The sequence below is a fragment of the Camelus dromedarius genome, chromosome 24, assembly GCF_036321535.1.
Source record: "Camelus dromedarius isolate mCamDro1 chromosome 24, mCamDro1.pat, whole genome shotgun sequence".
Classification (NCBI taxonomy): Eukaryota; Metazoa; Chordata; class Mammalia; order Artiodactyla; family Camelidae; genus Camelus; species Camelus dromedarius.
In genome coordinates, this window is record NC_087459.1 from 26,344,874 (window position 1) to 26,361,606 (window position 16,733).

Below are 16,733 nucleotides of genomic sequence, written 5' to 3' on the forward strand. Positions count from 1 at the left end.
AGGTCCTGGGTTCTATTCCCAGTACCTTCATTTAAAAAATAAATTAAAACAAACAAACAAATAAATAAATAAAATTCCAAAGAGCCTAACCCACTGAGTACAGAGGCCTTACCTTAATGATTAACTAGCATCATCTACCTGCCATATTACATATTCTTACAGAACAAATTATTTAAGTATCTGCCCATCAAAATGGAATCATAGAATTTCTCTCAACATCTTCACAAAACTGGCTTTACCCTTTTTATTTCCATACTGTAAAATTCTTCATACTGAAATATACCATGAAAATCTTTATATCTCTTGATACATAATCTAAATTTTTTTATTTCTACCAGAAATGTTTAAACATACTAAATTCATCAATCTCACCAGCATACTGGAGAGCTATGACCTAATTACTATGAATATCTCATTATTACTAAAATAGTTGCAATTCTTTGCTTACTAAAGAAACACCTGTCATAGTTTACAATCTGTATTTCTTCTAGCAGGACTCATCATCTACTTAGGGTTCTATGCCCATTACTAAACTGATGTCTGATGATGGCTACATATTTGCATAAACTGTCAGTAATCTTCAATCGCAGTTTCTTTTAATTCTGGTAATTACCATGTGGATGTAGCTCCTTGTTCATCTTTTGTGTATGTACTTTTTTCTGTATGTTTAAGGCAATACTATTTATTTTAAACAAATTTTCGTTTGATTTATGACATTCTTTGTTCATTCTTTCTTGCACCTCATATTTTCCTTCTGCCTGGAGTTAATCCCTTAGAATTTCTTTCTCATAGCAGACTTTTTGTTTGCTAAAAATTCTTTATTCTTGAAAGATATTTTCAACCAGATAGAAATCTAGGTTGACAAGTACTTCCTGTCAAGATACTGAGGTTATTTCATTATTTTTCAGTTTCACTGTATTTTGGCTCTCGTTGTTACTCAGAAGTCATCTGGAATCTCTTTTTGTATTGTCTTCGATTTTCTACAGTTTCACTATCTGTAGTATGTGTGTGTCTCTAAGTTTCTTTTTACTCAGCAAGTTCATCATTCACTGGGCTTCTTGACTAAGGATTGTCATCCTTTGGTTGTGGCAAATTCTCAGCTATTATCTCTTCAGGTTTTCTCTGTCCCATTTTCTACCTCCTACAATACACTGAGACTCAGACTAAATGTATGCTAGTCCTTAAACCTCATACCCTCATTTATAATTTTCACTTCTAGAATTTCTGTTTGTTACTATGTCACATTTTACAGTTTCTTACTCTCTATAAAGATTTTCAAGCTTAATTTATTTCTTTAAACATAATAGGGGTAGTTGTTTTATATAGTCTATCATAACTCAAAAATCTCAAGTCTTTGCAGGTATATTTCTGATGTTTCTGATAGTTCTTGCTCATACTCATGGTACTTGTTCCCATGTATGCCTGACTGTCTTTTACTGTATGCTTACCATTTTATATTAAAACATTCTTTTAAACATGAGGCCTGGGGTGAAGGCCAGCTTCTTCCAGGTATCTGGGAACACTACCTGCCTGGGATCACCATAATCCAAGTTCAAGGTTTCAGATTCCTGGGAACACCCAGAAGATGTTAACCCAGACCACAAATAGAGATGCAGGCCAGTTTATCTCTCAATCAGCCTTATCCAGTTAGGGTCTCAATTTATCAAGGGGAAGGATCTACCTGATCCCTGAATTTTGTGTAGGTTCTGGGTTTTGATTACAGTGTGTGATCCCATAAGGTTTTCAAAACTCAGGTTCATGTGGTAAAACTGGCAGGTGCCCTCAGGGCAAAAGGGACTGAGTTCCCACTGTCGTTTTCATAGCATTAGCCTTTTCATAACAGCCTTCAAAATTCCTACCTTATCATCATTTCAGTATTTTTACAAAAGGTTTATTATTCTAGAACATTCTTATTAGTCCCACCAACTCTAAGAACTATACCTTCTAACAGTCTTCATTTTCAAGGACAATGTACGAGTTAGCCAGAACTATCTTAGAGTGTGAGGTTACAAATACTCAGTTCAAACCACCTCAAGTAAACAAAGGAATTTTTATTGTTTTATGTAATTATTCATACTAAAGGTTGCACTGACTCCACACACAGCTGGATCAAGGAACACAAGAGATATCATCAGCATTCTCTCTGTTCCCTCCCAGCCGACCTCACTTCTTGAGGAGATAGGTTTCTTCCCTAACACACAGATGACAGCCACATGCATCTTTAAGCTTATCACACACCTGTACTGGGATCCCAGAGGCAAGACTATTATATCTACCTGTTACTTCCGCAGAAAAGTTCTGGGGGTTTGTGTCCCAAGCCTACCCCACACCTAATTACAGTGGCTAGTCAGAACAAGATTATCTGGAATACACTCACCGTGATTAGCAGTCTAGCTAGAACTACATGGAATAGAAAGGTAAGCAGTTACTCAGAAGTTACTCAAAAGACAAAGCAGGACACTGTTGTCAGGAGAAAAAGGTTGCGTTGGTAAAGTACACAGGACACAGAAAATAACAGCTACCGGAGTCCACTCTTCTTTCCCATTTTTTCAGTTTCCTTAATTCTTCAATTCTAGATGTTTTCTGATTTCATCTTTTGTTTCCCTGATTTGATTTTAATTCTCTTTTATGAGTTTAAAAGATGAACTTAATTGCCCTGTTGTTGTTTCATCTTTTTATCTTGGTCAGCTATTGTTTAATAGATGTGATACCTTCTTTTATGTCTCTGAAAACAGACTCCAACCATTCTTTAAAATCTTCTTGTGTTTCTAGTTGGAGATCCATTTCCAGGATTAGGTTTATCTATGTCCTTAATTGTGAACTAGATCTACTTCAAAATAAGCCAATAATTAATTTCAAATAAATGTTTTTATTTAGCCACACTTTTGCTTTTATCTCATTGATTCTTGCCAGTAATGCTCAACAGCAAAATAATAAAATGAGATTTTATAGTGCGTCAAAGAGAGCACTTAAAGATTTTCACACAGGGCATCATCACCCTAACAAAAAAACTAAAGTTCTCAATATTTCTGATTATGCTGATCTCTAAAATGGTACTGAATTTCCAACATGTTTCTACTTTGAATTAAGCTTCAGGTCAGGCTGGTAAGTGGTGAGGGCAGGGGAAGTACCATAACACTGATCTTGCTTTTTTTTCAATTACATTTATGTCTTACTTCTTTTTTGTGTTGCTGTATATTGTTATTTTCAACAAACATTTTTTTCATTTCAACCTTACAACATACAATCTTAGATCAAAAGGAAAATTCAAGATATTTAGCGCAACCTCTTTGTTCTATTACGTCATAAATGAGAAACCCAACCCAGAAAGATCAGCTGCCTTGATAGTCACATAGACAGTTAATTTTATAACAAGGGACTCGAATGGTATCTCTAAACTCCAAAATACATCTTTCATGCACAATTATAATCAAAGAAAGGCAGGTTAAGAAAAAAAGAGCCCAAGGTAAATAATTATACAGTGATTAGAACAGTACTACTAGTCAATCTTTATGAGGCAGTAAACTAACTGCCACTCATTAGCAAACTAAAGCAAAAGTATAATCTCCTTTTTGTCCAAAAAGCAAGTATTATGGTGGACACTGAAGAGTACATAGCAACATCAGCAACATTTTATGAAAAAATAAAGGATAATTGTTCAAAGAAAAAAACATGAATGGGTTACAGACCAACTGGCTAGATGAACACATAACTTAAAACACTGCGGACAGGGTTAGGCATGTATATCCCTGTTAACAATGATAAGCAGACATGAGAGTTGTTTAAGCAACAGTTTATCTCAGTAAAATTCAAGACTCATGTTCAACAAGGAGGAAATGAATTTCAATTGATCAAGGTACCAGGCCCACAATTTTTTTTCTTCTCAAAATTTTATTTTCAGTTTTCTACAAACAGCTTAGGTTATCTGTTACTTTTCCTTATAATAAAGCAACTAAGATCTACCCTGTACATTTACTTAAGTATGGTGAAATACACTTCAAGACTGCACAAATCAATTACTTTCCTAACACAATGTTTTGTACTAGAGCCATCACCACTGAATCCTCAGATACTTAGATCAATTAAAACTGAGAAAATGTTCAATATTAGCTAAAATTTTTACCACTAGGATATTGGCCAGGGAAGACTACTGACAGTATTTAGGACAGGTAATGGTATTCAATTCTACAATTATTCAACAGATTTAAAAGCCAAGTTTTTTCTTTTTTTTTTTAAAAGAGGGAGTACTTTAAACAGGAAAATCTTCCACCCAAATTTAAGTTTTTGACCTCCACTCAAAAAAATATGCAGTATGGCTTTCCTGTGCTGTGAACGCTTTCTCCACACCAGTATTGGGACGGGGGTGTCTTCTTCCTCATCTCCATTCTTTGAGATCTAGTCTCAGGTTATTTTTCTATATGAGGTTGGTTAAAACTCACATTTACCAACTACTATTATCTACAGCTAATTATTATTTACACTAATTATTAACAACCACTAAAGCCAAATTTCAACAAGATGAATAACTAAAGGCACTATTATAGTTATATATGTGTGTGTGTATATATATATATATATATATATACACACACACTAACAGAAACATCTTTAGTGAGATATAAAGTATCACTTAGTTCCAAGAAAGAAAGTAAAGTGAGAGCTCAAACTTTAAAAAAAAAATTCCTATTTCATAAAAGTATTTCTTCAAAACGATGAATACTAAGAAAAAGTTAAAATTCATCATCTAAGATTTTACATACTATCATAAGGCGGTGTCTAAAATAAATGGAAAAGATTTAATAGATGAATCAGCTGACTTTGTCCTAAACAAGATTCAGTCCCATTAAAATTACTTTAAGTTATCATGTATTCTTACATTCTGGTAATCTTTTAGGTTGTCTAAATCTTTTTACCTCTGAATCTGATCTGAGTATCCCCATTTTCTACCTACAATTAATAAACACTGAAGCTAAAGAATCTGTTTTTTAAGAGAGGAAACTTACTTATTTCAAAATGTCAGTATACATTTAGTAAAAATCAGTTTGGACTGTGAACACAGAATTTATAAATACTTTAAGATTTTTTTCAACATACTACCATTTGTTTTAGTTGTGTCCAGTTAGCAGTTTCTATAGAAAATGTATTCAAGGTAATCCATTGACCCCATTAATTCATTTTCTGCATAATCCCAAGAAAGTAACTTAGTGTCTTAGATGTTTATTATAAAAGGGTGACATGTGCCAGGCACATTTTACACTGCAGACCTTTATTTAACATAAGAACAGCTGATAACTTGGAAAAACAATCTAAATTGCCCAAGATCAAAGAAATAATTAAACAGAATCTAATCTGTATCTAATTGTTCTTAATTCCCCAAGTTCTTTCAAACCACACCATACACTATAAAATACAACCAATTCTTAACATTTTTCAAATTCCTCTTCTCACAATATTTAAATTTCAGAAAATACCAAGTTTTCAAGGACTTAGATAACAACTGTAATGAGATTTAAGTCCAAGCACTAAACTTCATCCCTAAAAAATTTTTAAAATCCGCAGCCTCAAGAGAAAAAAAATAGGATTCTGCAATGCTAAAAAGACAAGAGATATTTTCATTATCCCATAGTACTGCCACACAAAATATTTATTAACAAAGGAAAACATGACTTTTTTACTTAATTGTATTCAGTTTAACAAAAACATGGCATCTTAACCAAGTAATCAAAGTAGCACTTGTCACGGGACAAACGTCATGCTCACCAAAGAAAACACAGTAAGAACATATTCCTGCCCAAAATGTACTGGACAAGCCCAAGTTGCGAGTTATTTTATTAAATGACTGCCCTGTAACCTTCAAAAAGGTCAAAGGCATGAAGATCAAACACTGAGGAACTGTTCTAAAAAGTGAAGTATATTATTCTACTGTATAGCGCAGGGAACTACATTCAATGGCTTGTAGCAACCTGTAATGAAAAAGAATATATGTGTAACTGAATCACTATGCTGTACATCAGAAACCAATACACTATAAATTTATACTTCAATTTTTAAAAAATATTTTTTAAAAACTGCACTTGTAGCAGTCATATTGCATATATTCTGGATTTAAATAAAATGCACCAGTTTTTTTTTTTAAGTGAAGTATATTAGAGAGACTGGACAATTGGGTGAAAAGTATGGATTAGACTTTTTTGCTATAGAGTTTGGGAAAACTTGAATGGAGTTTCTGGGTGGAGGATATATGTGGGAAATTTTTGTTTGCTCTTCTTGTAACTATTTTGTTAGGTTTAAAGGTGTTTCAAAGTATTTTTTAAAACATTTAATACATACATGTGCTAAGCTAATTAAAATTTCTCCTACTTTTGCCTTATTTCAAAGGTGTTAAGTCTTTTGCTGTCACAGGTGGAATATTAGAATTGGGAGAACAAATGACATTACATAGTAAATTTACTGATTAAAATTTGTCCCTATCAACTAAGTAAAAGCTTTTCTTGCTTCTTGTATTTTAAGGAAGGAGTGATTGGAATTTCATGTCAAAAGTGTACTTTTAAAGCACACTATTTTATCTAAAGACCTCTCTATAGCTATCAATCAATGGTAAATCAGGGTAAATTAAATCTTTTAATGACAAATCAATGGTTAATTAATCCTTTAATTTTGATAATACTGTATTTGTTATTGACTGTAAATCTGTAAGCTGGGAGGACTCGGGGAGGGTCCTTCCAGCCAGCACCAACACAGTGCTCTGCACACAGTCACCACTCATGACACACTGGCTGAATTCAAGAATGAATACTAGACTCTTGGCTAATTTTCCCCCCAATACTAGAATACTGAATGCTATCAAACTGTAGATCACTGGCTCAAATGTAGACATTGTAATTTTACCCCAGGTAATTTTACCTGATTTTGCAACTGTGTAGCTATCTTTTTCATTAATAGCTAAGTAAAATTAATAAAGACAATGCTACTCAATTTTTCAGTTAATATCATTTTTTATATTAAAAATGTTAAAACCAGAACGTGAAAGAAATTAGCACGTGTATTTAAGAGCATGGGCTCCAAATGTGACTGCCTAGGTCTATATTAAAACTATCCCTCACTATGTTTTTTTAAGATTGGTTGGCATCTCAAAACCTCAACTTTAAAATGAGAATCCCAACAGTGCCTACTTTAGGACACAGTATTGCTGTTGAGGATTAAATGTATTAATGTAGGTGGTGTTTAGAATATTAAACTCACAATAAGCTCTAAAAAATTGTTACTAGATATTATCATTGGTAATCTTGCCTAGCCTCCCCCTCCCCTGCCCCCTACTTTTGATATGTACTCCAACAGAAAGCTTGTTACTTTTAAAGTACCAATTTGCAATTACTGGACTAGTTTAACATTAGTCTTTATGATAAATCTAAATCTGTCTCTGCCACAGCTGGCTCCTAGAAGAGCCTTCTTCTACAAAAGAGCCTTTTCAATCTATCGTGCCTCACAATTCTCTTCCCCAAACTAAGCATCTCCAGTTTGTCCTGTGCCGTATTAGTAACATGATTTCCAAAAACTTTCCTCAGCAGCACCATTCTCACGATATTCTCTAGTTTGTCCAGGCAATGTCCCAGAAGTGGGCATAACATTTTGGATAAGATCAGTTCACCAGAGACTAGTCTAGGACCTGTAGCTCCCAAAATTTCCTTATCCCTTGCCTATTAATGCAGAATATTTTAATTCACATCTTTAAGAGCTTATCTCCATAGGCTTAATAGTTATTTTCCAAAGAGAATAAATTAAGTTGGTGTTTCATTCAGAGGTTCCATTTTTACAAATACTTAATAACAGAATATGAATTATCACAGTTCGTATTAACGTTAACATATACATTTAACATATATACTCCAGCAAACAAGAGAAATAGAGCCAGAAAGACCCTTTTATTTGTTTTAACTTCCATTATTTTTAGAAATTACACATAACAGCAAGTGCTTAGAAGTAAAATTAGAAGTCCGTAAGACAAATCTTTGATCAAGATTGATTAGTCAAGGGTTTTAAGTTTTTATAGCAGGATATGCTTAATTTTAAGATACTAAATTCTTAATTTCTATCTCCTGAAATAAAGCTGGTAATTTTATCAGTAAAAACCAAGTGACCACTCAAGAAGCAACAAAATACATTTGTAAGATTAAAATTTGAAATAATCTTCAACTGTGTTTGTTATACGTAAAACTTTATACCCTCTCCACCCCATTTCCAAAAAAATGTTGAGATAAGCTAACAAAAAGTCAAATTTTATCTTTTTTAAAAAGCCAGGTGAAGAGAAGAATGGCAAAATGATAAAATTAAGCCAGTCTTTGAAAGAGGATCCACCCAACTGGTACCTCACAAGTTCAATACTGAGTTTCACAGTAGCCAAAACAGTGTCCTTGAAAAACAAACACCTACTCAGGAAGACCTACAACTTTTCTTAGCACTACAGTTTTAAATTTTTTCACAAATGTGTAAATTATACTTTAAAACTGATAATCCAGATTTTTAAAAAGCAGCAGCTTTCTCTGCCAATACACAAAGAATGCATCCCTTAGACCTTACTTCAAGTTTAAAAAACATTTGGTACTTGAAAAGCTGGCTCACCTGTTCTTTTTCACTTTGTATGAACTAGAAGAGGAAATGAAAATCAAGTAACTGTGATTTAAAAGTCCATCAATTTTTTTTTAATGTATTGTTCACAGCAGGCAACAGAGCAAAGCTATTATGAACGGCAGCTTAGGAATCAGGCCAAAGTTCTGAATTCAAGTTCTAGCTCCCATAATCAATAGTGTTATCATGGAATTCTTTATATCACAAATATACTAGCCCAGAAAATCACAATAATAGGTGTATTTACCTCACAAGGTTGCCATCAGAATCTATTAAATTCCTGAAAGAGTGCTTAAACACAAGCATTCAATAAATAAAGCATTTAATTTTAAATTCCATTAAAATAGTTACTTAAAAAGTACATATATATATATGTTCCTATTTATCTACTTATAAACTCTCCAAATCCAAGTCTGATAAATGGAAATTTCCTAATTACTTCAATTAACAAAGTTGAATAAAATAACCTATTTACTGATGGGGCACAAAAATTAAGAAAATTGTTGAAATAAATCACTACTTTTTTCCTCCATTAATTTCTATTTATTTTCCCCAGCTTTTTGGAGATATAATTGACATATAACATTGTGTAAATTTAAGGTAAATAACAAATCACTGCTTTGAAATACAGTATGTGTACCTTTAGCACACATCTGCAAGAATGAAGGTTTGCGCGCGCGCGCGCGCACACACACACACACAAAATTTGCTTCTATCAAATCTACTCCTCAAAGAGTATGTTTTACAATTTAAGTTACAAAGTCATCTTGCTCCAAATACTGAAAAAAGTAAACCAGACTGAATATACAAACTGAACTGAATTTTCATCCTGAAGCTCTCAACACACAGAATTTGCCCATACCAGTATTTTTCTAGAAACAGATTGTGTTCTAGGAGCTGTGTTCTGAGGGCCTCACACAATACCTAACCATTGTGTTCTAGGAGCTGTGTTCTGAGGGCCTTACACAATACCTAACCCACCCAGAAGGCCTTCAATATGTTGGGTAAGTGGATAAATGAGTACTGTTTCAACTGCAACAAAGGATCCCTTCTTTCCCAAAGCTTAAAATACAACGAATAGTGAACAATAGCTCAAACACTCATTTTGTTATTATAAAGAAAACTGTTTTTCCTACAGGTAAGACTACAAATGAAGGAAAAAATTATGAAATAAGAAGACTCAAAAAGTGAATATTCAGTTAGATAAAGTGACTTACCCCACTGTTTTACAACATACCCAAAGAAAAAATTACTCTAAAAGCATTACAGAAGCAAACATGACAAAAACACATAATCAGAAGATAATCTCAACTTATAATAAAAAATACTATGATCTCTAGAGATGGTATACGCAAATAGAATCAAAACACATCAGTTTTCAAAAGCATGGAATCTATGCAATCAGAAATCTTCACAGGCTCTGTCTAATCAGGGCTCAGCTTAACCAAATACCCTAAATAGGATCAAACTCTTCACTACTCTCCACTTCTACAGTTATATCATAATAGTCATATAATGCTTTAAAAAATTATTTTCTTTGCTATAAAAACAAATACTATATAAACAAACTATACTCTAAAAACAAAACCTTCAAAAATCACTGTAAGGATTAAAAGGGAAAGAAATTCTTGCACATCCTACAACACGGATGAACCTTGAGGACATTACGCTATCTGAAATAAATGAGTCACAAAAGGATAAATACTGTCCAAATGATTCCACTTGTATGAGGTACCTAAACAGCCAAATCCACAGAGACAGAAAGTAGAATGGTGGGTGCCAGGGGCTGCAGGGAAGAAGGAATGGGGATAATTGTTTAACAGCAATTTTAGTTCAGGAAGATGAAAAAGTCCTAAGAGAGGGATGGTGTGATGGTTGCTCAACAATGTCACTATACAAACTGTGCACTTAAAAATGGTTAAAATGCTAAGTATTGTGTTATGTATATATAACCACAACTTTTTTTAAATCACTGTAAGGAACCACCTGAAAGAAGTGTTCATAGTGGAAATGGCTGACAGAAATTCTTCACAAAGGGACAAACTCATCTTACATGGATTTTCTATGCTACTGAGAGATTTGTTCAGATCATCTAAACTCTGCCCCAAGGAAAGTGATAAAAAGAAAAATCAATGACCCAGCAATTCCACTCCTAAGTATATACACAAAAAAATTTGAAAACAGGGACTCAAAGTATTTGTACACCAAAGTTCATAGTTGTAATACTGTAATGCCCCAAAGGTAGAAAGTATCTAAATATTCATCAGCAGGTGAAAGGAAGATGAAATGTGGTAGATCATACTATACAATATTATTCAGTCATAAAGGAATGAAATTCTGACACATGCTACAATATAGACAAACCTTGAAACTATTATTCTAAGTGAAATAGCCAGACAAAAAAGGACAAATATAGTATGATTCCACTTGCATGAAATGTCTAAAACAAGCAAATTCATAGAGACAGAAAATAAATTGGAGATTACTGGGCACTAAGGAGAAGGAGGAGTGGGAAGTTATCACTTAACAGGTTTCTATTTGGGCTAATGAGAAAGGTTTTATAAAGAGTGATGATAGTTGTACAACACTGTGAATGTAATTAAAGCCACTGAATTTAAAAGGCTTAAAAATGTTTAAAATGACAAAAAAAAAAAGAAAGAAGGAAAATGTGAAGCTAATAGATCTCCTTGTACCCCTTTAGTCAATTTTCAAGCTAATTCCAGTACTAGGGTCAATTTCTCTGCTCTTTCCTCACATATAAAGTGGGTAGAGTATTTACATACTATCTACCATCCTCCTTTGTCAAATTATCAATTCAATAAAGTAATGTAACTACATGTTTTACAGTGTGAAGCCAAGAACACTTCTTAATTGTAGTTCAGGTCCAATACCTCATTTTCTTTAAGCCAATTTTGATCTGACAACCCAATCTAGACAAAACTCTATTCACATTTATGTTATAGTCAATACTGAGAACTTTCTCTAAATACAGCAAATTCTCCATAATAAACAATATATAGTCAAAGTTTTCTCAGGTTTCATCAAACTGTCAACTTCTAGTAAAAACACTTAAGTGAGTGGGACCTGACCACATGTAAGATAGCTAAGCTTTACTTACATCCTTTAATTACCCTATAAAAGCAAAGAAATTGCAATTACCCTTCAACTCCCCTGCTAGTTTCTATCTCAAATACACCAACATCCCCAGTGGGGAAAGAAGGTACTACCTCTAAAACTTGTATAATGACAAAGATAAAAAATAGGTGGAATGAATTTATGTGTTGGGTAACCAGTTCCAAAGGGCTATTTTTCAATTATAAATTCACTGTTTATAAGGATGACATTACTCTCCATTATAGAAATTCACAGGTTGTCTACTAACCAGGGTTCACTTTAACCAGACATCCCAAACAAGGTGAAACACTTCACTACTCTCTGCTTCTGCAACTGTACCAGAATACATCACATATAGTACTTTAAGAGATGAAAAACAACAACAACATTATTTCCTTCACCATACTACAAAGACAAAACATTGTAAGTCACCAGGGGAAAAATGCCAAAAGAACAAGTCCTTGCCCTCACAAAATTTATGCTCCTCAGAGTTTGTGGAGATTAACCTTGCAGTCTGTATTACTGGTAAAAATTCTATTTCCTTAGAAAATTCAATTTCTCTATTACATTTCAATTCATTCAATCTTTACAACAACACTAAAAGAGAAACATGTTCTTTTATTTATTTTAATGGACGTACCAGGGATTGAGCCCAGGACCTCCTGCAGGCTAAGCATGTGCTTTACCACTGAGCTATATTCATGCCCCCCCCAAAGAAACAGGTTCTACTATTATCATCCCCATTTTTTAAAAAAGGGAAATTGAGACACAAATATGTGAAGTGAATTGTGCAAGGAAACACAACCAGGAAGTGGCAAGAGTTAGGATTTGAATCTAGGCAGTCTGACTTCTGAACCCATGCCTATACCCATTAAGCCACACTCCCTGTCTCACAATTATAAACTCATGTTGCCTCTCAAGTTACACTTTTTAAATAAATTCTTTAAAATTCTTTCTGCTTTTTAATCAAGTTACAACCAAGGAACAGGAGTCAATCCTCCATCAACTCTGACAATCCCTGGCTATATGGAACTTTCTCTTACTTTCCCACTAGGCTAAGTGAGAAAAAGTAGTAGTGCCAGAAACAGGCATGGAATACAGAGACAAATACTGTAAGAACAAAGAGGAAGAAAGGAAAACTGCATCAGTGACAGTCCCAGTGAAGGACAGACAAGAAAGAAGGAAAATGCAAAAGAAAGAATGAAAATGAAGAATATCAAGATAATACCTTCAGAATTTCTGATTTATCCACATAATTTTTCCCCAGTATACATAAATCCTCTAAAATACTAATTCTTAGTTTTACTTCTAAGGGCAGGTAGCCTCGCTACACATTGGTCAACCGAATATTATTCTTCATTTTACTATGCTGCCATTTAAGCCCAATGATTCATAGGGAATCTCAACTCTACAATCATAATGAACAAGTGATTAACTGCATTTCCTACTTTCTTTCAGTTAGTAACAATGCATAAGCTTAACCCAAATAAACCTCCACAACTTCTGAAGAAAAATGGTACCAATGACCTTCAGTAGACTGCTATTAATAAAATTCTGGGCAATTATCTTTCATGTAGATTGTTTCTAATGCATTTCAGAAAAGTGAAATACCATTCTCAAATTATTACTCCTTAAACAACTCTTCAAAAAATGCTTTCCCTTAGACATACATAAAAATTACCTGATCAGCATCTGTTTAAGCCAGAGGTTAAGACAATTTCATGTTAATTATACCACAGCAGTTATGAAGAGGATTGCAGTATTTTAAAAATTCATGTTTTCAACGAAGAATGAAACCATGGGAGAACTGAACCAGGTGGAATGCAGCACAATTAGCGAGTCAGCAGTTGTAACAGAAAAGGTTAAGTGTTTAGTAATTTTTCAGTGTTTTCTTTACTGCTCCTTTCTACAATAACGACATGGACGAGGGACCTTGTCTTTTATATTTTATGTTTTGAACGCACCATCGATGTATTTGATGTTTTGAACACACCATCAATCTATGGATCATCAAAAAAGTGATACAACAGAACTGTAATCCCACTCCTCCTACTTCATTTGAGATTACTTACTTTCCCCATAGAGAAATCCATTGTACTAAAAAAACTAAAAATCTCACCAAGATTTGTGGCCCAAGAAAAAGAACCCAAAAGCCTACATTTCAATGACAAAGTCTTTATAGTCATATTCTCAAAAGTTAGCCAAATTGTTGGTGCATGGAACTGGGGGCAGGCGGGAGTTGGGGAGCTCCAGCTGCTTTGCCTGCCCCGACCCGGCCCAACCTACCTTAGTTCCAAGCCCAGGCCCTATCAGCCCTTCCGAGTCCCAGACTTTAGACTTTGCAGTGTTGATAGGATGCTTTAGGCATCTGTGGAAGGAAATAAATGCCTGTACCAGAATAAATGAATAAGAGTGGAGAAAAAAGCCAAGATTATTTAGATTTCTAACTGTATTCTATGCTTAAATCCATGGCTCCTTTTTTAAACTAGAGACTTATTACACTTCTAGTTTTTAATTTTGTAATCGTGGCTAACAAAAACTCTTAACTCAATCATTTTTCCAAGCAATCTACAGTAAGCAGTCCAAATTACTTTTGATTCTTTAAGATCTAGTTTTAAAGCAGTGAGAAGCAAGCATCTAGAATAAATCCCTCTCACAACTTAATTTTGTACCTTCGTGAATGGTTTTCAAAGTGTCTGTCCTTAGAGGAGGAGAAGCAGCAGCACCACCATCACCACCTGGGAACTAGTTAGAAATGCAAATTCTCCAGCCCATCCCAGTCCAGCAGAATCTGAAAATCTGGGTTAGGGCCCAGCAACTGTGTTTTAACAAGCCCTCCAGGGGACGCTGATGCTAGCTTGGGTTTGGAGAACCACTGGCTTAAGGCTTAAGAGTCATATTGCCTATGTTCAATTCTTGGAGTCAAGGTTTACTTGCTGGGTAACCAAGAGGTAATTACCCAGCTTCTCTAGGCTTCCTCCTCATCTACAGAATGGAATTACGGGGTTATTATGAATATTAAATAGAAAAAACATACGTTAAGTGCTCAAGAGCGATGCGAGGCCCATAAACATTATTCAAGCGTGAGCTGCTGTTACTAACATACACAATGCACTTTGACGGTCGTAGACTGGAAGGGGGAGAAAGACAAAGGCGAAAAAAGGTTTAATTCCTATTCCGCCAGGAGTTTAATGCCTGGTGACTAGGCCAGACACGTGTACACAAGGCAGAACCAAACAAACTCCAACAGAAAATAAAGATGCCCTTCTAGGAGGGGCAAACAAGTTGACCAGGATGTTTTAAAGAAGAAACGACAGATTCTGACCAACATTAAAAGAGAAGGCTTTAAACAAGTGATTGCATATGAGCAAGGAGTTTCATAGCCTGAAGAGAAGAAAAAGTCATTCCAGCCTACAGGTGTGATCCCAAGAAGCAGGCGAAACCACAAAGTGCGAGGCAACAGACTGGAAAACGGGAAAAGCCAAAGCACACAGTAAGAAATAATATCAGTCATTCCAAATCCTAGGGCTTAGCAAGGGGAAAAAGACCCGGCCTCCTCAGGGAACTCTTAACGCCCACCCTCATTTGCAAACTAACTTCCATTTTTGTTTCCTGAACACCCAGAGACTACTTTTATGCACAGTGGCCCTCATCAAGCTATTGTCTGTAGCAAAGTTGAACACAAGGAGCTGAACAGTGGGCCCAGAGACCCGCATTCCGAGGAGTGAGCACTACTCCAACAGGATCCGACTTCTAAACAACTCTCAAACCCAAATTAGAGAAAAACCGTTAACATTTAAAAAAAAAAACAAAACCTCGCTTTATCAAAACGCAAAACAAGCACAAGTGCAGGGGGAGGGAGACGAAAGAAGGCAGTCTTTTTGTCTTCTTCCCCTGAACCCCCGTCTGGGTGCTGGCCGAATCCAGACGGTTTATTTTCATGGCCTGCAGGCTGAGGTTTTCCTTCCGGCCATTGTGTTTATTTCCCCCAAAGAGCAGGCCCCGCGGGGTAGGCGCGCCGGGCGGCCCGGGACAAAGCCCACTCCGAGCTCCACCTGGGCGCGGGCAGGGGCGCGCAGGGGCAGAGGCAGGGGCGGCGCTCCGCGGCCGGCCGGCCCGCCCGCCCGCCGGCCGCAGTTACCAGGCAGCGCGGCACCGCCCCCGCCGCCCGCCGGCCAATCCCGCGCGTCTGCTGCCCGGGCGCACGAGCCCCGGAGACACCAGGCCGAGCGCGACCCCACGGCTCGGGCCTGGCACCGCGCGCGCACCCGCACCGCCCGAGCGGGCCAATCAGCGGCCGGGCATGCGCAGCCCGCAGGCTCGCTCGCGCGCGGGCCTCACGCGTGAGGGCCCCCCCAACGCCGCGCCAGGGGGCGCGCGCCCCTCCCCCACGCACTCAGGCGCGCGCGTGCAACTGTCGTCCCCCGCGACCGCGTCTGCTCCTGCCCCACCCCCAACGCCGGCCGGCCGCGGTGGGGGGGCCGGTGGGCCCCCGCATGACCGCCGACCGTCCCCAGACCCCTGTCTGTGCAGGCTCCGGAGAGAGAGAGAGTCTCAAATAAAAGCCCTGCTCGCGATGGCAATCGGGGCGGGGGGGCGGGGATGAGGCGACAGGGACTCACCCGATGCAGCGGCCTCCAGGTAGCGCCGGGGCCGGGGGTGCCGAAGGGAAGCGAGTGTGGGCCGCGCGCGAACTGCGGCCGCGGCGGAGCAGCCTCGGGCTGAGGCAAGCTGGCGAGCGGGCAGGAGGTGAGAGGGCGAGGGGCCCGAGCGTCTCGGCCGAGCTCCTGTCACCGCCGCATGGCCGCCCTGGAAGGGCCTCGCTCAGCGCTTAGATCCGCTCACAGGGGGCCGAGGGAGAGGCCGGGGTAATCGCGGCAAGCGGGCGGCCACGGCTAGAGAGCGCGTGCGGGGAAGCGGGGGGGCGAACGGTGGCCCCTTTTCTCTGCTCTCCGAGCTTCTCTCTCACCCTCCTCCTCCTCCTCTTTTTTTTT

The 16,733-nt window shown here is 37.3% G+C and overlaps 1 protein-coding gene across 3 annotated transcripts in view; it reads right to left on the reverse strand.

The window, feature by feature from the left end:
- Nucleotides 1-16,716, reverse strand: part of GTF2I (general transcription factor IIi) — a 93,819-nt gene extending 77,103 nt beyond the window's left edge. For 2 of the 3 annotated variants that reach the window (XM_031432762.2, XM_031432758.2), the window contains exon 1: nucleotides 16,362-16,697. The gene's annotated coding sequence lies outside the window, so the exon portion shown is untranslated. Of the gene's footprint in view, nucleotides 1-16,361 lie in introns of all 3 variants that reach the window. The other variant, XM_031432759.2, reaches the window with a different exon arrangement.
- Between the last annotated feature and the right edge of the window lie 17 nt (nucleotides 16,717-16,733).